Source organism: Chiloscyllium plagiosum, unplaced genomic scaffold (genome assembly GCF_037043375.1).
Source record: "Chiloscyllium plagiosum isolate Xiang-an unplaced genomic scaffold, Cpla_swu_hap1 HiC_scaffold_8, whole genome shotgun sequence".
NCBI lineage: Eukaryota > Metazoa > Chordata > Chondrichthyes > Orectolobiformes > Hemiscylliidae > Chiloscyllium > Chiloscyllium plagiosum.
In genome coordinates, this window is record NW_028270146.1 from 9736434 (window position 1) to 9758358 (window position 21925).

Below are 21925 nucleotides of genomic sequence, written 5' to 3' on the forward strand. Positions count from 1 at the left end.
TACTGTTTTTTGCTGTTTGGACTTAGCCCTTGTGCGAAAATCTTTCCAGATGAACTGTTCCTGTGGGTAGGCCTGACCCTGTGACTAGGCCTCGGTAAAGACTGAACACCTGTGTGAACACTTGCTGTATCCTGGAGTTTGGGAGTAGACCCTTCCTTCGGGAGTGGACCAAACCCCTGAATTAACTGCACCTTCACAATGTACTGTGTTCCTGTGAGTGGGCCTGGTTCTCCAAGGATGGGCCAGGTCTCCATGGAGACTGAACACCTGTGTCTGTGCTGTGGGGTGTGTATTTGCTGCCTTCAGGAGTGGACTCTGCCCTTGGTTGTAGACTGTTTTTAGCAATGGACACTACAGTTTGGAGTGGACTCCATTTCTGACAATGCATTTTGTATACTGGAGTGGACTCTGTTCCTGGGAATGGACTCCATATTTTGAAGAGAACCGTTTATAGTAATGGACTCTGTGTACTAGAAGGGACTCTGATTGTTGATAATTGACTCTGTTTTGTTGCTTGTTGGGTTTATCACCTGGGTCCCTGGGTCTTGTGTCCCTGGGTCTGACAGGCCTTACTGTGAGCTGGGAGGCTCAAAGCTGTCATCCCGAGAGCCAGAGGGTTGATAGGCCATTCTGAGCGCTGTTGTCCCGAGAAGGGGTGATCAGGACGGGCTGTCCTAGAGGTGGGCGGAAGATGTGTCAGAGCAGCCGAAAGCCAGAAGGTGCGAAGGGGCAGGCTGAGATCCGGAAAGCTTGTGGGCTACCCTACGCGCCATCATCCCAGGGGAAGAGGACGGGCTGTCCTAGAGGTGGCTGTAAGGTGTGTCAGGGCAATCCATAGGCTGGATGGCGCATCGAGGTGGGTGAGAGCCCAATGGTCTGTAGGGGCAGACCGAGAGCCGGAAGGCGGGCAGGCCGTCCTCAGCGCTGTCGCCCCGGGCGGGTACCGAGACGGACTGTCCTAGAGGTGGCCGGAAGGTGTGTCAGGGTAGACCGAGAGCTGGAAGGGGCATAGGGGGGATTTGCCTTTGAGTGGCCGGAAGGTGGGAGGGATGGGTGGCTTGCTGGGGGAGTCTGTGTTATATGCATTGTTTCTCATCTAGTTAGACTGTCTTGTATGTATTTGTTACTGATCCTTTTGTGATGACTGAAAGTGGGATTTGAGGCTTGCCCCCCTTTCCATGAAAACTGGCTGAACAGTGGGGTTTGGGGTCTGGCTTTGCCACTCCTCTCCATTGTAAATTGGTGTTTCTCCATATACAGCTGTTAATATTAACTGTATTGTTTAATAAAATAAAAAAAGAAACAGGAAATACAGAAAGTCTCCTGATTCTAGGGATTGGCTCTGAGCTGGCTGTTCAGAGCCTATGAACTGTGCACATGTAAATAAAGGGAGACTTGGTGATGGAATACTGACCTCTGCATACTTATTTCAATTAGCTTGCAAGGCACAACAAACAACTAGGAAAGCAAATGAAATGGTGGCTTTTATTATAAAGGGATGGAATCCAATAGTATGGAATTCCTGTTGCTATTGTACAGGGTATTGGTGATGTCACAGCCAGAGTAATAAAACAGTGCCAGTCCCCTTGTTTAAGGAGGCACATACATGCACTAGACGCGTTGAATGTTCCTGGGATGAAGGAGTTAATTTATGAAAAGTTGACCACGTTGGGCCCTTCCTCTTGAGAGTTCATCAAGTCATAGAGTCCTACAGCACACTGACAGGCCCTGGCCCAAACTGGTCCATACCAACCAAAATATCCGTCCACACGAACCCCATTTCCCTGCACTTGGTCCATATCCTTCTAATCCTTTCCTATCCATCTATTTATCTAAATGCGTTTTAAATGTTGTTCATGTACTCGCCTCAAACACTTCCACTGGCAACTCCTTCCATTTGTGTACTACCCTCTGTATATAAAAAAAGTTGCCCCTCAAGTTCCCTTTTATTCTTTCCCCTCTTACCTTAAACTGATGCCCTCTAGTCCTAGATTTCCCCAACCCTGGGAAAAAGACTGAATGTATTCACCCTATCCATGCCTCTCATAATCTTATATGCCTCTATAAGATTCCCCCTCACTCTCCTATAACCTAAAGAAAAAAAGTCCTAGCTTTGTCCAACCTCTCCCTTTATCTCAGACCATTGACTCCTGCCAACATCCTTGTAAATTCTTCTGCACTCTTCCCAGTTTAATAACATCCTTCCTATAGCAAGATGACCAAAACTTAACACAATACTCCAAGTGTGGCCTCACCAATGTCCTGTATAACTGCAACATAACGTCCCCAACTTCTATACTCAATGCTCTGACTGATGAAGGCCAGTTTGCCAAAAGCTGCCTTCACTGCCCTGTCAACCTGTGACTCCACTGTCAGAGACCTGTGCACCTGAACTCCAAGGTCCCTCTGTTCCGCTACACTCCTTAAGGCCTTACCATTCACCATGAAATTCCTACAATGACTTGACTTTCCAAAATGCAACACCTCACAGTCATCTATATTAAACTCCATTTGAGAGGATACGAGGTGATTGTATTAAAATAAAAGACTCTGAGGAGGTTTGTCAGGGTGGAGCGGATCATTCACCGCATGGGGAAACCCTCAACAAGGGGGCACAAGAGCAACTTCTTCTCTAAGGGAACTGTATTCAGTCAAAATGTCTTCACCAAAGAGCAGTGGAGCCTGGGTCTTTGAACGTAGAGAGTTAGATTGGTTTGGATCTACCAGGCAATCAAGGATTATGAAGTGAGAAGCTGTGGATGGTTCAGTGCACACTGGAACGTGCAGTTGACACCATAATCACATCAGCCATGATCTTACTGAATGACGAGTAGATCCAAAGGGCTGAAAGGCCTTCTCCTGCTGTTTTATGATTCTTTTAATTTTATGTGCTACTTTTCCAGGTGCATTGCAAATCCAGCACCTGCTTCCCTGCTTTTCCTGAACTTGGAATGTCTTATGGAGACAGTGTAAAGGGAGTTTTACTCTGTATCTAACCTGAAGCTGTCCCTGTTCTGGAAGTGTTTGATGTGGACAGTATAGAAGGAGCTTTGCTCTGTATCTAACCTTATGCTGTTCCTGTCCTGGGATTGTTTGATGGGGTGCAGTGGAGAGGGAGCTTTATTCTGTATCTAACTCCAAATTGTACCTGTTATAGAGTTAAATAGCACGAAACCAGACCTTTCAGTCCAACCTGTCCTCACCAATTAGATTTCCTAATCTGACCTAGTCCTGTTTGCCAGCACTTGGCCTTCATGTCTCTGAACCCTTCCTGTTCATATTCCCATCCAGATGCCTTTTAAATATTGGAGATTGACTTTTGGTTTGAGTGTACCTCAGGGAATAAGCGCAATTTGTGCCTGACTCAATCCACTCTGGGAATGTGGAAAGGATGGTCTCTGTTCTGACAGCGGTAACATCCCTGCTGTTTGTCAGTGGGAGTTGGTCACACTTGGGTTTATACCATGGAAATATCACACTGTCTTGGCACTGCAAATACCTTGATGGGGATAGCATTGAGGGATCTGTACTCTGTATGTAACCCCACGCTGTTTATTACTCTTGGGGCATGGGCACTGGTGGCTGGCCAGTATTTACTGCCCGTTCCAAGTTGCCTTGGAATGGAGTGACTTGCTGGGCCATTCCAGAGGGTAGGTGAGATTCAACCACGTTGTTGTGGGTCTGGAATCACATACAAACTAGAGCAGGTAAGGACAACGATTTTCTTCATTAAAGGACATTGCTGACCCAGATGGCTATTTCCAAAAATTGACAATGGTTTCCTGTCCATCAGTCGACTCGCACTCCCAGATTTTCATTGGAATTCAAATTCCAACATCTGCCATGGCAGGATTCAAACCAGGTTCCCACAACATGACCTGAGTTTCCGGATTAGCAGCCCAGCAATACTATCACGAGGTTGTCACCATGTTGGATAGGAACAGTGTAGAGCGAGCTTAACTTTTGGTTTAAAAGAGTAGAGTGCAATTTCCTGTGTATCTAACCCCGTGCTGTCCCTGTCCTGGGAGCATTTGATGCGGAGCAGTGTAGAGGGAACTTTACTCTGTAACTAACCCCATGCTGTCCCTGTCCTGGGAGGGTTTGATGCGGAGCAGTGTAGAGGGAACTTTACTCTGTAACTAACCCCATGCTGTCCCTGTCCTGGGAGGGTTTGATGCGGAGCAGTGTAGAGGGAACTTTACTCTGTAACTAACCCCATGCTGTCCCTGTCCTGGGAGGGTTTGATGCAGAGCAGTGTAGAGGGAACTTTACTCTGTAACTAACCCCATGCTGTCCCTGTCCTGGGAGGGTTTGATGCGGAGCAGTGTAGAGGGAACTTTACTCTGTAACTAACCCCATGCTGTCCCTGTCCTGGGAGGGTTTGATGGGAGGAAGCTTGACTCTGCGCTTATTTGCAAACTCCATCTGAAATATGGGTTTGTTGGACAGTGCAACAGGAAGTATATTCTGTATCGAACTGTGTGTGATCCTGGCCTGGAATTGCTGGAAAGTGGGTGTCGAAAATGGGAAGATGCATTACCCAAAAGAGACACCTGTCGCTCATGCAGACACATGAATGTTTCAAATTCCTCAGCAATCTCATCAGCAATCTGACCTACCTTTGGGCTACGTGCCCTTTCAGAAGATGCGAGGTGTGGTTCACTACCATTTGCAATAATTGGGCCAGCTGCTTTTTCTTTGCAGCCGTCTCCTTGGAGGTATCTTGAGAAGTCAAGATGACCTCAGTCCTCTGCTCTTTGTGGAGCTTAATGTCCCGACCAAAGACGCTATCTGCGAAAGAACAAGAGAGTGACTACGTTTGGGGCAACGGTCCAAAGGCATACATCCCAGATAACCAAATCCTTGATGGATGGTCTCTCCGTCACCTCTCTCTCTCTGAAGACAGTACTGACCACCCCACTGCGTAATGCCCAGGCTATCACCTGACCAAACCTGACCGATTACGTAGGAAAATGGGTGGGTGGGTGTGGGAGTGAGGCATATGGGAATGAGGGTGTATGGGAGTGAGGTTATTGGGGCTGTGGGTAGAGGGGTGTATCCTGGAAGCCGTGTTACTTTGGGAACAGCATGAGCTGCCAAATGCTGCTGGAATGATTACTGACCTGGAGGAGTAACTCCATCTCCTCTCTGCATGACCCTGTCCATGAATTGACCTCAAGGCCAGGAGAACTAACCTTGAATAAAGTTCAGACAGCTAATACAGCATTGTGCTGGAGCTGGTTGATTGATCGTTACTAACATAACAGCGGTGAGGACAGCTATGGAATGGGTTCCCAATCCCAGCATACTACAGGACACCCGCATCTACACAAAGCTGCTGGACTGGCGTGGGATCTCCCTTGGGAGCTGTCCTTTCAGTCATCCATGCCCCAAGTTCTCAAACTCTTACCTTCAGGGTTTTGGAACTTATCTCTTTGACTGAGTTTTTGACCAGCTTCCCCTGAGAGTGTTTTACATTGCTTGGTAAGACCAACTTCATGATGGAGATCTGAAACATACCAGAACAGAAAATTGCTAGATTCAGCAGGTCGGGCAGCGTCCGTCGGTGGGGAGAGAGAGAGAAAAACAGAGTTAACCTTTCGAGTCCAGTGACCCTTCTTCAAATTTCTATAACGACCCTGGACTCAAAAGGTTAACTCAGTTTCTCTCTCGCTCCACAGACACTGCCAGACCTGCTGAGTCTCGCCAGCAATTTTCTGTTTTTATTTTGTTGCCTGGTCTGAAGTCAGGTTTCAGCTCAATGTCGCTGTTACGGAGTGCCCCGGGGTATTTTACTTTGTTCGAGGCACCACTAAAATTCAGCTTGTTGTTGTGCCCTCAGTGCAGAGTTGAGAGTTTTTAATGTAACTGTGCATCGCTAGACTTGGGTGATGTCCATTACCTGGTAGGGGAGTGTTCTCGTTGGCTGAATGATGTGTGGCCCGTTTCTTTCTGTGCGGTTTGCTCTGGGATAAGCAGAGCTCCTTCTCCCCGGCGGCTCTCTGTTTGCTCTGGGATGTGACCGGTGAGTGCTCACCCAGTTTCACACTGAACTGGAGGAGGTGCTCCTTCGGCACCTTGGGCTGGGAGCCCCGGGGCTGGTGGTGCCGGGATCGTCGGCACACGTGTGCCCGTTGTGATGGTTTGGTTTGCGGCTGGGCTTTGGTGCCTGGTTGCCGACTGTGGCGATCTGGGCTCTGGGAGGCCGGTTTAGGTGTCACCGGGCAGCTCCCTGCAGTGCACCTGTGCTGACTGAGGGGTCGGGCGTACTGCTCCTGGCCCAGCTCAGAGATCTGCGGCCCGGCCTGGTGTATTCGGCCGTCAGCCTGCTGGGGACCACCTTCAAGCAAACGCCCTTCCTCGTCCCGATCCGAGGTAGGCTCAGACTTCCTGCCTTGGGAACAGCCCTGTTGCTGGCTTCCCTCCTGCTGCTCCTGGGTTTCCTCCTGAGACTGCGCCTCACCGTCTTGTAGACCATTGGCAGTTGTCCACTGCTGGGTTTGGTGCTGTACCTGACTGCAATGATGTGGCTTCAAGTCAGGTGGTTGGTCCTTTGGGCTGGAAGAGTATTGGCCCAGATGGTGGCACTGACAGTGAAGCCATCCACCCTGTTGACACTGGTGTTCTTGATCTGGGTAATGCATCAGGGTGTCCAGTAACTGGCCTTGGTCTGCCTGCGAATCTTGCTGTGAGCAATGAGGCTGATGATTGAGCCACTGACCGTGCAGACAGTGCTGTTTCTGAACTCTGGGCCATCCGGCCTGTGGACTGGACCAGTCGTCATTGGCGTTGTACCCTGGATCTTCAACCTGCTGGAGCTGGGAATGCTGCAGTTGCTGGTCTCCACAAGCCTGATGGTCGAGCCACTGGCTCTGGGTGCCCTGGCGTTTTGTGTCCGGCTGGGTCACTTGGTAACCGGCCCACTCCTGGTCTGGGTGCTGAGGCGGACTGTGAGATTGTTGAAGCTTTTTGCCAATGCTCTGCAACTCCTCCAGCTGCTCGGGCAGCCAGCGACTCTCCGTCCCAGCCAACTGGCACTCCGGCCTCTCTATAATTCCCATCTCCTCCGGTTTTGCGTTCTGAACAAAGCAAATGACAAAGACACTTTAGCTTGTTCTGTCCGAAACGCCGACCGCTTTAGCACAGAAAATGAAACAATCCCTGCTGTAAGAGGTAAAGGAAAATACTCGTTTTGTCAGACCTTTTCCAGAAGTGCTTTTGCTAGGTCTTTGATTTTCTTATCGTCTTGGCAGGATTTCAATTTCAGGGCATCTATCTCTTCCTAAAAAGGAACAAATTCCATCAGTTTTCCTGAATTCTGGGTGGAGAGGAAATACAATATGTTTGCAAACCTGACAACTGCTCTGGTCATTAAATATTGTATATTAAAGATACCTTATATATTATATATGTACATCAATAACTTAAGCAATTGCAATGTAGGATAAATAATTGCTCTCTCACTCACTCTCTCTCTCTATATTATATATATTCTATATCCACATCTATATATAAAGCAATAGATTATTTATTATCAAAATTGCAAATCATCGAACTGTAGAATTGCTACAGTGCAAAATGAGGATCTTCACCCACTGTATACACACAATAGTACTATCCTCTCGTGCCACTCCCCTGCATTTCATTTCAATACAAATAACCAACAATGCCTCAACTGAACTTGCCTCCTCCCCATTTCCAGACAGCCCCTTCCACCCCTTAACCATTCGCCGGGTGAGAAAGTTTCACCTCCCGTCACCCTGGTGTTTTTATTTTGCACATCAATTAAATCATTATGTTCCGTCTACCACCAAGAAGATCGCCTTTCCATCTACCCAGACTAGCCCGTCCACAATCTCCTCACAGCATTCTCCCAGAAAAGAACCATCTCAACCTCTTCATCCTATGCTCATCATGGCGGTTTCTTATCGCTGGGACTATTTGTGTAAATCGCTCCTGCACTTGAGTCACTCCAATGCGTTTACATCAGAGTTATACCATAGCGCCTACTACTGTTCACAATCCTGCAGCTGAGATCTAACGATCTTGGACAGGTTCAACATCACCTCCTTCTCTTGTACTCTCTGCTATTAGACCATTAGCCCAGAGAATATTGGAGCAGAATTAGGCCATTTGGCCCATTGACTCTGCCCCACCATTCCATCATGGCCAAACTGTTTCTCAACCCCATTCTCCTGCCTTCTCCCTTTAAACCTCGAGCCCCTCACTGATCAGGAACCTATCTGTCTCTGTCTTAAATACACTCAGTGATTTGGCCTCCACAGCCCTAAGTGGCAATGGGTTCCACAGATTCACCACCCTCTGGCTGAAGAAATTCCTCCTCATCTCAGTTCCAAAGGGGTCGCCCCTTCACTCTGAGGCTGTGCCCTCGAGTCTTCTTTTCTCCTACTGGTGGAAACATTTTTCTCCGTGTCCACTCTATCCAGACGTCTCAGTATTCTGCAAGTATCAGTCAGATCCGCCCTCATCATTGTAAAATCCCTCAGGTACAGACCCAGAGCTGTCAACCGCTCCTCATATAACAAACCCTTCATCCCTGGGATCAGTTTTGTAAACCTCTCCGGACCTATTACAAAGCCGAGAACCCCAAATGTTTTATTAACTGTTCTCTTACCTGTCCTGTTGCCTACAATGACCCACACAAGTATTGTTGTATTATTTATATATTTAGGATCTGTAGATGCTGCTTATAGATATTGTCGATGCCAAATGGCTTGATGCTTTAGCTAGAGGTACTGTATAATTAAATACGGTCTACAGAACTGAGCTGTTGCTTTGATGAATTGGACAGAGCTAGTGTGAAGCTCAGAATAATCACATCAATTGGGCTCAATCCCAACCATGACAGAGATAGGCCTAAGACCTGTCACCCTAGCTCTCTCTCTCTCTCTGAGAGTAGAATACAAAGAGCCAAAGGGTAATCGCAGAGATAAAGCAACAATAAACAATGAGCCAAGGATTGGTCTTTGGGCGAAGTACCTTAGGAACAGTGTTCTGTCTATTGAGGTATTGTGCATTTCAGTACTCTACCTGAAAATAATACGACAGCAGAGAAGATGGGCCAAATGGCCTACTTCTTCTCCTGCATCTTATGGAAACATTCATCGAATCCCTTTGGTGTGGAAGCAGGCCATCGACTCCACACCAACCCTCCAAAGAACATCCCACACAGATCCACCTCCCTACCCTAGTCCTGTAACCCTGCATTTACTATGGCTAGCCTACATATCTCTGGATACAATGGGCAATTTTCCATGGCCAGTCCACCTGACCTGCACATCTTTTGATTTTGGAAGGAGACCGGAGCACCCGGAGGAAACCCCACGCAGACACAGGGAGAATGTGCAAGCTCCACACAGACAGTCGCCCGAGGCTGGAATCAAACCTGGCTCCCTGATGCTGTTAACCACTGAGCCACCATGCTGCCCTATGCATCTAATGCACAGTATAGGTACAGCCTTTCCATCCATAAGACCATAAGACCATAAGACATAGGAGCAGAAGTAAGGCCATTCGGCCCATCGAGTCCACTCCGCCATTCAATCATGGCTGATGCGCATTTCAGCTCCACTCCCCGTAGCCCTTAATTCCTCTAGACAACAAGAATCTATCAATCTCGGCCTTGAAGACATTTAGCGTCCCGGCTTCTACTGCACTCCGTGGCAATGAATTCCACAGGCCCACCACTCTCTGGCTGAAGAAATGTCTCCGCATTTCTGTTCTGAAATGACCCCCTCTAATTCTAAGGCTGTGTCCACGGGTCCTAGTCTCCTCATCTAACGGAAACAATTTCCTAGCATCCACCTTTTCCAAGCCATCCAGCTACTGACATGATTGTAACTATTTTATACACAACTTTTTATTCACTTGTGCGTCACTTTCATGCCACAATGCTGTTAGGGAGAGAATTACAGGATTTTGACACTGAAGGAATGGCAATACTTTTCCAAGTCTGGAATGGCACCGGAAGAAGTTGCAGCTGCCACTGCTGCTATTATCCACATCTTCCAACAGGAACTGAAGTGGAACAATATTGCCACTCTGTCACCAGCTCAAAATACCAGCCTCCCTTGCCAATGGCTCTGTGGGCAGTGGAATGCACGACCCTCAGTAAACACAGCAGAGGTCAGCAATGAAGAGGTACAGTAGGTAGTGAAGAAGGCTAATAGCATGCTGGCCTTCATAACAAGAGGAATTGAGTATAGAAGCAAAGAGGTGCTTCTGCAGCTGTACAGGGCCCTGGTGAGACCACACCTGGAGTACTGTGTGCAATTCTGGTCTCCAAATTTGAGGAAAGACATTCTGGCTATTGAGGGAGTGCAGCGTAGGTTCACGAGGTCAATTCCTGAAATGGCGGGATTACCTTACACTGAAAGACTGGAGCGACTGGGCATGTATACCCTTGAGTTTAGAAGGCTGAGAGGGGATCTGATTGCGACGTATAAGATTATGAAAGGATTGGACACTCTGGAGGCAGGAAACATATTTCCGCTGATGGGTGAGTGCCGAACCAGAGGACACCGCTTAAAAATATGGGGTAGACCATTTAGGACAGAGATGAGGAGAAACTTCTTCACCCAGAGAGTGGTGGCTGTGTGGAATGCTCTGCCCCAGAGGGCAGTGGAGGCCCAGTCTCTGGATTCATTTAAGAAAGAGTTGGATAGAGCTCTCAAAGATAGTGGAATCAAGGGTTATGGAGATAAGGCAGGAACAGGATACTGATTGAGGATGATCAGCCATGATCATATTGAAGGGCTGAATGGCCTACTCTATTGTCTATTGTCTATTGCCTAAGATTTGGAGGAGCTGGTGTCGGACTGGGGTGGACAAAATTAAAAATCACATAGCATCAGGTTATAGTTCAACAGGTCGACCTGGTGTTGTGATTTTTCACTTTGTCAGCAATCAAGACCAATCACAGCCAGGAGGAAAGTATCCAAAGGGTTTTACAATGTAGTTGGCCCATAAAGTAAACCTGCTCTGGACAGTCTCAGCGTGTTACCTAAAGTGAAAACAACAAGTGCTGGAGATCACAGCGGGTCAGGCAGCACCCATGGAGAGAGAACAAGCTAACATCAGCTCTGATGAAGAGTCAGCGTGACTCGAAACATTAGCTTGTTCCCTCTCCACGGATGCTGCCTGACTTGCTGTGATCCCCAGTATTTGTTGTTTTCAGTACAAAGAACATCACAGTGCAGTACAGGCCCTTCAGCCCTCGATGTTGCACCGACCTGTGAAACCAATTTGAAGCCTATCTAACCTACACTATTCCATTTTTGTTCATATGTTTATCCAATGATCAATTAAAAGCCCTTAAAGTTGGCAAGTCTACTACTGTTGCAGGCAGGCTGATCCACACCCTTACTACTCTCTGAGTAAAGAATCTACCTCCAACATCTGTCCTATATCCATTACCTCTCAATTTAAAGCTATGGCCCTTCATGCTAGCCATCACTTTCCAAGGAAAAAGCTCTCATTGTCCACCCTATTTAACCCTCTGATTATCTTATATGTCTCAATTAGGTCACCTCTCAACCTCCTCTCTAATGAAAACAGCCTCAAGTCCCTCACACTTTCCTCATAAGACCTTCCCTCCATACCAGGCAACATCCTTGTAAATCTCCTCTGAGCCCTTTCCAAAGCTTCTACATCCTTCCTACAATGCGGCGACCAGAACTGTATGTAATACTCCAAATGCGTGCTCACCAGAGTTTTGTACAGCTGCAATATGACCTCGTGGCTCCGAAACTCAATCCCTCTACCAATAAAAGCTAACACACTGTATGCCTTCTTAACAACTCTATCAACCTGGGTGGCAACTTTCAGAGATCTATGTACATGAACACAGAGATCTCTCTGCTCATCTACACTACCAAGAATCTTACCATTAGCCCAGTATTCTTTATTCCTGTTGTTTCTTCCAAAGTGAATCACTTTACAATTTTCTGCAATAAACTCCATTTGCGATCTCTACAGATGTCTCTCTGTGACCTGCAACATCCTTCAGCACTATCCACAACTCTACAACCTCAGTGTCATCCGCAACTTGACTAACCCATCCTTCTATGTCCTCATCCAGGTCATTTTATAAAACTGACAAATAGCAGGGGACCCAAAACAGATCCTTGCGGTACACCACTAGTAACTGAGCTCCAGGATGAATAGTTCTCATTAACCACCACACTCTGTCTTCTTTCAGCTAACCAATTTCTGATCCAAAGCACTAAATCACCCTCAATCCCGTGCCTCCGTATTTTATGCAATAGACTACCGTGGGGAACCTTATCAAAAACCTTACTGAAATCCATATACACCACATCAACCACTTTACCCTCATCCACCTGTTTGGTCACCTTCTCAAAGAACTCAATAAGGTTTGTGAGGCATGACCTACCCTTCACAATTCTGTGTTGACTATCCCTAATCAACATATTCCTCTCTGGATGATTATAAATCCTATCTCTTATAATCCTTTTCAACAGTTTATCCACAACCAAAGTAAGGCTCACTGGTCTACAATTTCCAGGGTTATCTCTAATCTCCTTCTTGAATAAGGCAACAATATTTGCTATCCTCCAGTCTTCTGGCATTATTGCTGGAGGTAGTGATGGCATAAAAATAAGGCTGGCATGGTGGCTCAGTGGTTTGCACTGCTGCCTCACAGCACCAGGGTCTTATGTTCAATTCCATCCTCGGGCGACTGACTGTGTGGAGTTTGCACATTCTCCCCGTTTCTGCGTGGGTTTCCTCCGGGTGCTCTGGTTTCCTCCCACAGTCCAAAGATGTGCAGGTTAGGAGAATTGGCCATGCTAAATTGCCCAAAGTATTAGGTGTGTTAGTCAGAGGGAAATGGGACTGGGTGGGTTACTCTTCGGAGGGTCGGTGTGGACATGTTGGGCTGAAGGGCCTGTTTCCACACTCTAGGGAATCTAATCATAAAGATCCAAGCCAAAGGCTTGGCAATCTCCTCCCTGACTTTCCAGAGAATCCTAGGATAAATACCATCCGGCCCAGGGGACTTATCTATTTTCACACTTCCAGAATTGCTAACACCTCCTTAAACTTCAAACCAGTCCAGTCTAATAGCCCGTGTCTCAGTATTCCCCTCGACAACATTGTCATTTTCCAGTGTGAATACCAACGAAAAATATTCATTTAGTGCCTCTCCTCTCCTCTGACTCCACACACAACTTCCCACTACAGCATCTGTGGTAATTTGTTCCTACCTGTGACCTGATAGTGTGTTCCACTTCATTTCCAAAATTAAACAAGGAGTAAATTGTCTCTGCTTTATTCAAATTGATACATCAGTTGTTGTTGATGTGAAATGTCACTGCCTGGCAGTGCACAGATCCCCATTGTGCAGGGGGGGGACTTCTTCCTCCACATAGAGCAGTCCCAGGTCACAGCTTCTTGCCTTTGGGTTTCAACTTCCAGCCCTGACCCATCTTTGCTCCCAGACCTCCCTCAATCAGTGCAATCAGGTTTATTTAACCTATCCTGGCTTCTTCCTGTATCCCCACACACCAGTAGGAACAATAGTATCAATTAGTACTCTCAATATATTCCCAGCACCTCCACATCATTCATACATTCTAGCCAGATCTTATAGAGAAGTTCAGGCTGTAAGTTAGCTCGCTGAAATGGTAGATTTGTTCTCAGACGTTTCATCACCATGCTGGGTAACATCATCAGTGAGCCTCTGGTGAAGCGCTGGTGTTCTGTCCCACTTTCTACTTCTGTGTCTTGGTCTGTTGTGTGGGAGATATCATTTCCGGTTCTTTCCCTGAGAGGTTGCTAAATGGGTTCCAAATCGATGTGTTTATTGATGGAGTTCCAGTTTGAATGCCAGGCCTCTAGGAATTCCCATGTGTGTCTCTGTTTAGCCTGTCCCAGGACGGATGTGTTGTCCCAGTCAAACTGGTGTCCCTCATCGTCTGTGTGTGTATAGATACCAGTGATAGTTGGTCATGTCGTTTGGTGGCTAGTTGGTGTTCATGTATCCTGGTGGTTTCAATTGGGACAACACATCTATCCTGGGACAGGCTAAACAAAGACACACAGGCAACTCCTATAGGCCTGGCAAACTATCAACAAACACATTGATTTGGACCCTATTTATCAACCTCTGAGAAAAAGAACTGGAAATGATATTACCCACCTTAACAGACTAAGACACGGAAACAGAAAGTGGGACAGAACATCAGTGCTTCACCAGAGGCTCACGTTATGATGTTCCCCAGCATGGTGGCGAAACGTCTGAGAACAAACCTACCAGCTCAGTGAGCAAACATACAATCTGAATCTCAAGCTGAGCTACAAATCTTCACAAAAATTGCTTGTAGAGAAGTTGCAAGACAAGAGATGCCAGACGCTGATAAGGGATAGGGAACCATCAACAAGATCTTGGATAAGATTAACCGCCCCCTGAGTGGGTGAGGAGGGTAATAGCAACGTTAACCTATGATAAAGAATAGGCACCTGTCTTTCAATGAAGCATTTTAATGAAGCAGTGTTGGAATTTGGATAAGGAGGTACTCATTTGGCAAAGCTATTGTATAAATGCCTGTTCCTGTATTTCTCAGTGTTAGCCTTTGAGAACCTGAGCCTTGCATTCACTGAAATAAATGATCAAAGACCCTTGAGCAGGTCTCCCACTCTGCGGGAAGTATCCACAATCATTCGCCTGGTTTGATTTGGGTCCTGGTGCTGTTGCTGCTGTTTCTCTCCCTTCCCCTCCTTCCCTCCCTTCCCCTCCCTCCTTCCCTCCTTTCCCCTCCTTCCCTCTCTTCCTCTCTATCTCTCTCTCTATCTGTCTTTCTCTCTCTCGCTCTGTCTTTCTCTCTCTCTCTCTCTCTCTCTCACTCTGTCTTTCTCTCTCACTTTGCCTTTCTCTTCACCTCTCTGTCTCCCTCCCTTACTCTTTCACTCCTTCTCTTTCGACTTCCCTCTCTCTCCCCCATCACTCTACTTCCTCCTCTCTCCACCTCGCTCTCCCCATTTTCTCCTTCACCCCCGTCTCCACCTCCTTCTTTCTTTTACTCTCCAACTCTCCCTCTCTCTCTCCCTCTCTCTTCCTGTCTCCCTGCAGGAATTTCTCACTGTGGTTTTGAATTAAAAGTCTCCAGAGAATCTTAACAAGACTTTGCAAAGATCTGCAATCAGTGTAGGTTAGTTCACTGACCACGGAGGAAGTTGTCCTCTGTCGAATTGCTCGGAGCTGTAGTTTGCTGGGTTTCCCTTGCTGTTGCAATCTACTTACTTTCAGCTTGATCTCGACGGTGTCAAGCTTCTGTTTCTCCAGATGAAAAGCACCTTTCATCGACTCCAGCTGTTCCTTCAGGAACATCCACCGATATTCCGATCTCTCCAGCTTGAAAACAAAGGAGGAACTTACATTTATATAACACTTCCATGAATTTGGGATGCCACCAAGTGTTTTTTTTTAAACCGGTCGTGTTCTTCATAAAGTGTCGAGTATACATGCCATTGTACACACAATGTGATAAGAGCCGAATGAAATGGTCCGGGCGATTATTAGTGGGGGGATGGGGGAGATAGGGATTGGCCCCAGCCTGGTGGCAAGCTCTGCTGCAAAATAGTGGCCTGGGATTATTTACAAGCATCCACGTGGGAAAACAGTATCCCACCAGGAGGATAGTACCTTGGACAGTGCAGCATACCCTCAGTACTGCACAGGGCAAGTCAACTGTCAGCTGTGAATGTTTTGGGTCCCTTTATCTAAGGAAAGATAGACTAGCATTGGAGCCAGTCCAGAGAAGGTTCATTCGGCTGATCCCAGTTTTAAAAGGATTTGTTTTTCTTTTAATGAGAGGTTGGGGCCAGTACTCATTGGAGTTTAGAAAAATGAGAGGCAACTTTAATGAAACAGACAAGATTCTGAGGGGACGTGACAGGGGAGATGGAGAGAGGCTGTTGGCCCTTGTGGGAGAGTCTAGGACCAGAGGGGCACACATTTAAAGCAGAGATGAGGAGGAACGTCTTCTCTCAGAGATCTGTGGAGGTCAGTCATTAAGTCTATTCAAGGCTGAAACAGACTGATTTTTAATCAGTAAAAGAGTCAGGGGCCATGGGGGCAAAGGCAGGAGGGTGGAATTGAAGGTTATCAGGTAAGCCATAATCTCATTGAATGGCAGAGTATATTAGATGGGCTGAATGGTCTCTTCTGCTTCTTAATGTCTATCGTGATTGTTTGTTTCAGTCTCTGGGTGTGGGATTTGAACCAATAACTCTCTTAACTGAGTCACAGCTGAGCCAACATGGCATGACCCACACCTGCCTGTTACTGACCTCTCCATGAACAAATTCACGAAAAGAAATGGAAAAGAAATAACAGATTGGAGAGCCGGCATCGACAGCAACATGCAGGGACAGCAACATTAACACGGCAAATGATCCTCAGGCTGGGTTATATGGATAATAGCTGAAAATGTGTTGCTGGAAAAGCGCAGCAGGTCAGGCAGCATCCAAGGAACAGGAGAATCGACGTTTCGGGCACAAGCCCTTCCAAACAGAATATAAGACTGAGCCACCAGAAAAGATAGTCCAGCAGCCACTAAAGTCTTGGCCCAGGAGTTTTTTTCATGGAATGCTGGAAAAAGGACGAGATAGGAAAGTCGGGGGCTGGTTCGGGAAAGGAATTCCAGAAATTAAGGCCTTGTCACTTGAAGGGGGATCAACATCGGAGGAGAGACCTTGGCCTAGTCAGTTGGTCCTAGAGTACGTGCTGAGATTCAGGAGCAGTCCCGACCCACCTCACCTGTCTTGGGAAGGAGGGGCCCGAGTGAAGGGACTTTAGGGGAGGTGCGTGACTGTGTCTCCCCCCCGCCTGTACCCATTTCCGAGCAGCTCTGTGGAGTACCCAGTCCCCCTTTCTCCCAGCTCTGCAGAGTGGCCAGACCCACTATGAACATAGGCCTCCTGGTGATCCCAGACCTTTCTTGCAGTTGTGGGGTTACAAATGAGGCCCTTTAACCTCACGCAACACTGAGGACAAATGTCTGGCCTGGTGAATTCTGGCCTCCATCAGTGTGGGGCCCTCACCCTGGGCCTGCAGGTGGAAACAGGATCTACTGATGCGAGAGGAATAGCTTGGTCAGTGAGTTGGCTTCTCTAGAGCACCTTAAACAAGGGAGATCTGGGGTTGGGCCTAGGCAGCTAAAGGAAAGAACAGGTCACATTCCATGCCTAGGTTAGAAAGAATCAGCTGACAGAACATGGTTTAGGGCCTGGATTAAGAAGAATAGTGAAGAACCATCAATGGATTGTTCAAATGATATGTGGATTGTTCTTCAACCAATGTTCCTGCCCCTGCCTCCGTTTTTGGGAGGGAGGGGAAATGGAAGGGGCTATGGTTAGATTTAGCTGAGATGGCCCCACAAAATAAATAAAATGGTGGGGTGCTCATAACGTGCAACCCTTGATTCACCCCTTAGTGGAACCAGACAGTGGGGCCCATGAGAAGAAAAATCGCAGAAAAGAAACGACTGTAAAATTTTAGTACAATTGACATTGGTTTTTGGCTTACAGCTATGATGCTGAGGTGATTAATGCACGAGGAGTGGGTTGAGAGGAATGATGAGTTCTGTCCACCAGCTTCATATTGTTAGGCTACTGTACACATAATATCTTCGATATTTTGATATGGACCAGGCCCTTGGCTGATCCTAATAGTCCTGGCTCAGCATGGAAGCTATCTAACATTTTCCAATCCAATTGTCAGCTGCTCTATTTGGTTTTGCAATTGATTCAGAGACAATTTGTGCCAAAATTCTCCACATCCGAAAGACCCACTGGGTCATCAACAAAACAATTCCTACTGAATTTTGCACTAATGTTCGAAATCACAGACTCCGGACCAGGACACAAAATGTAACAGAATGTGGGAATGAAATCCAGGAAATTATTTATAACCCTTTTTATTATTTTATTCATTCAGGGGATGAGGTCGTCACTGGCTGGGTCAGCATTTATTGCCCATCCCAAATTGACCAGAGGGAAGTTAAGAGTCAACCCCATTGCTGTGGGTCTGGAGTCACATGTAGGCCAGACCAGGTAAAGATGGCAGCTTCTTTCCCTGAATGACATTACTGAACCAGATGGGCTTTTCCAACAATCAACCAAGGATTCGTGGTCATCATTAGACTCTTAATTCCAGGTTTTTGTTGAATTGTAGATGATCAGCCATGATCATAATAAATGGTGGTGCTGGCTCGAAGGGCCGAATGGCCTACTCCTGCACCTATTGTCTATTGAATTCAAATTCCATCATCTGCCATGGTTGGATTGGAACCCGGGTCCCCAGAACAGGACCTGGGTCTCTGATTAACGTTCCAGTGATAAAATCACTTAGGCAATCCCCTTCCCCCATTGACAAAGAACCCAGCCATGCCCTCAGTACTGTAACTTGGAAAATTACCCCAGCGAGTAATTCATGAAGTGGATGGAATGTACAGAACGCAGGATGGAAAATTAAAAGCTTTGAAAAAGTGTCACTTTGAACACAGGGCACGGAATCCAAATGTCCAATTAAAAGGAAGCCTGTGATTCCTCCATTCTTTACACAGTCTAGCGTTGTTCACTGACCAGCTGTTTGAGAGAGTCGGCAGATTGAAGCACTCGCTTATTCTCCTGAAGAAGAAGGACTTCTCTTGCTCGGAGTCTGTAGAACAGAGCAGAATGATCAGTTCTTAGACAGCAAGACTGTTTCTAACGCAGGACTGGATTAGCAGTAAAAGTTGAGAGTAAAGCTTACTGAGTTGGACTGAAGGATTTGTTTGTATGCTGTACAGCGCTATGACTCTATGACTGGAAGCAACTCAACACTGGATTCAAATCTGGACTCATCATACCAGGAAGAGAGGAGGTTTTGTTATCAAAGCTGAATTTCCACCACCCAACCTAATTGTAACTCAATTTTTGTTTGATACATTAAGCAGTGCTTCAAATTGAAAAAGGATCTGATAGCTAAGCACTTAGAAAACCAAATAAACAAAATGGAGAAGTCAAAAGGTCACATCCCACCATTTCAAGGCAATCAGTTAAAGGCTGAGACACCTGACGGTTTAAGTATTAGAAATTATAATATTTACTCTTAGGACAATGGGTTTGTGAAAGTCTCCATAGTCCCAGAGGACCATAAGTTGTTCTATCATTGGACAGAGGTGACTGGTGGTGAGGTTAACCTGAGGGTCACTGTGGTAAAAACAATGACTGCAGATGCTGGAAACCAGATTCTGGATCAGTGGTGCTGGAAGAGCACAGCAGTTCAGGCAGCATCCGAGGACAGGCAAAATCGACGTTTCGGGCAAAAGCCCTTCATCAGGAATAAAGGCAGAGAGCCTGAAGCGTGGAGAGATAAGTGAGAGGAGGGTGGGGGTGGGGAGAGAGTAGCATAGAGTACAATAGGTCAGTGGGGGAGGAGATGAAGGTGATAGGTCAGGGAGGAGAGGGTGGAGTGGATAGGTGGAAAAGGAGCTGGGCAGGTCGGACAAGTCCGGACAAGTCAAGGGGATCGTGTTGCTGGAGGTTAGAAACTAGGATGAGGTGGGGGAAGGGGAAATAAGGAAGCTGTTGAAGTCCACATTGATGCCCTGGGGTTGAAGTGTTCCGAGGCGGAAGATGAGGCGTTCTTCCTCCAGGCGTCTGGTGGTGAGGGAGCGGCGGTGGAGGAGGCCCAGCACCTCCATATCCACGGCAGAGTGGGAGGGGGAGTTGAAATGTTGAGCCACGGGGCGGTTTGGTTGATTGGTGCGGGTGTCTCAGAGATGTTCCCTAAAGCACTCTGCGAGGAGGCGCCCAGTCTCCCCGATGTAGAGGAAACCGCATCGGGAGCAACGGATACAATAAATGATATTAGTGGATGTGCAGGTAAAACTTTGATGGATGTGGAAGGCTCCTTTAGGGCCTTGGATGGAGGTGAGGGAGGAGGTGTGGGCACAGGTTTTACAGTTCCTGCGGTGGCAGGGGAAAGTGCCAGGATGGGAAGGTGGGTCGTAGGGGGGCGTGGACCTGACCACGCCCTCAGACCCAACCCCTCCAACCGCAACAAGGACAGAACGCCCCTGGTGCTCACCTTCCACCCTACCAACCTTCGCATAAACCAAATCATCCGCCGACATTTCCGCCACCTCCAAACGGACCCCACCACCAGGGATATATATCCCTCCCCACCCCTTTCCGCCTTCCGCAAAGACCGTTCCCTCTGTGACTACCTGGTCAGGTCCACGCCCCCCTACGACCCACCCTCCCATCCTGGCACTTTCCCCTGCCACCGCAGGAACTGTAAAACCTGTGCCCACACCTCCTCCCTAACCTCTATCCAAGGCCCTAAAGGAGCCTTCCACATCCATCAAAGTTTTACCTGCACATCCACTAATATCATCTATTGTATCCATTGCTCCCGATGCGGTCTCCTCTACATTGGGGAGACTGGGCACCTCCTAGCAGAGCGCTTTAGGGAACATCTCTGAGACACCCGCACCAATCAACCACACCGCCCCATGGCCCAACATTTCAACTCCCCCTCCCACTCTGCCGAGGACATGGAGGTGCTGGGCCTCCTCCACCGCCGCTCCCTCACCACCAGACGCCTGGAGGAAGACCGCCTCATCTTCCGCCTCGGAACACTTCAACCCCAGGGCATCAATGTGGACTTCAACAGCTTCCTCATTTCCCCTTCCCCCACCTCATCCTAGTTTCTAACCTCCAGCAACTCGATCCCCTTGACTTGTCCGGACTTGTCCGACCTGCCCAGCTCCTTTTCCACCTATCCACTCCACCCTCTCCTCCCTGACCTATCACCTTCATCTCCTCCCCTACTGACCTATTGTACTCTATGCTACTTTCTCCCCACCCCCACCCTTCTCTAGCTTATCTCTCCACGCTTCAGGCTCTCTTCCTTTATTCCTGATGAAGGGCTTTTGCCCGAAACGTCGATTTTGCCTGTCCTCGGATGCTGCCTGAGGGTCACTGTGCCTCAGGGCAGAGCCAAGGCTGAGAAGCCATTCCAGGAGTTGAACCCAGGCTGTTGGCATCCCTCTGCGTTGCAAACAGTCATCCAGCTGGCTGAGCCTGGACCAATGCTGTCGCTCACATCAGTTCAAATCATGTAGATTCTGAAGGTCAAAATCCTGGAATTCCCTCCCTAAGGGCATTGTGGGTCTACCTGCAGCACATGGACTGCAGCGGGTCAAGAAGGCAGCTCACTCCCACCTTCTCAAGGGGCAACTGGGGACGGGTAATACACAGCCAACAATACTCACATCCCATGAATGAAAATAGAACAAATTATTAGCTGCAAGACATGTTTGAATTGTACTGAACAAACTGATTAATACATTGTAGCTGCAAAAATTGAGACAAGCATCTTACTCAAGCTCAATCACATTCAGAGTTTGAAAGCATAGTTTATCAAAGTCATTGAGATGTTTAAAGAGAATATTGATAGAGCTATAGTTCACGCTGCAGTCCCTTTGGTCTATAAGGGATTCCCTTCGGCTTCTCAATCTATAGGTTTTGACATGTGAAACTGTTTGACCAGCTGATTATGAGTGTCTGATGGAAAAGGTGAGCAGGGAAGAAACCTTTAATATTGTAGTTTATCTATCAGCTCCGGTGCAACAGGAAGGGTGCATGCTACATAGTCAGGTGGGTTATATTGGAAGGCTATGATTGTTTTTCACTGGGGGGACATCTTCATCTTTCTACACTTTATGCAATTGTCCCTTTGGCAATCTCAACCGATGCCACAGCATATATGAATAATATTCTGCCGGTATGATCGGTTAGAAATTTATATTCAAACAACAGAAAATGCAACAAACTTTGTTTTAACCGGCACCTTCTGACCTAGTGCTCTCGATAAACTGGCAGGAGCTTTACA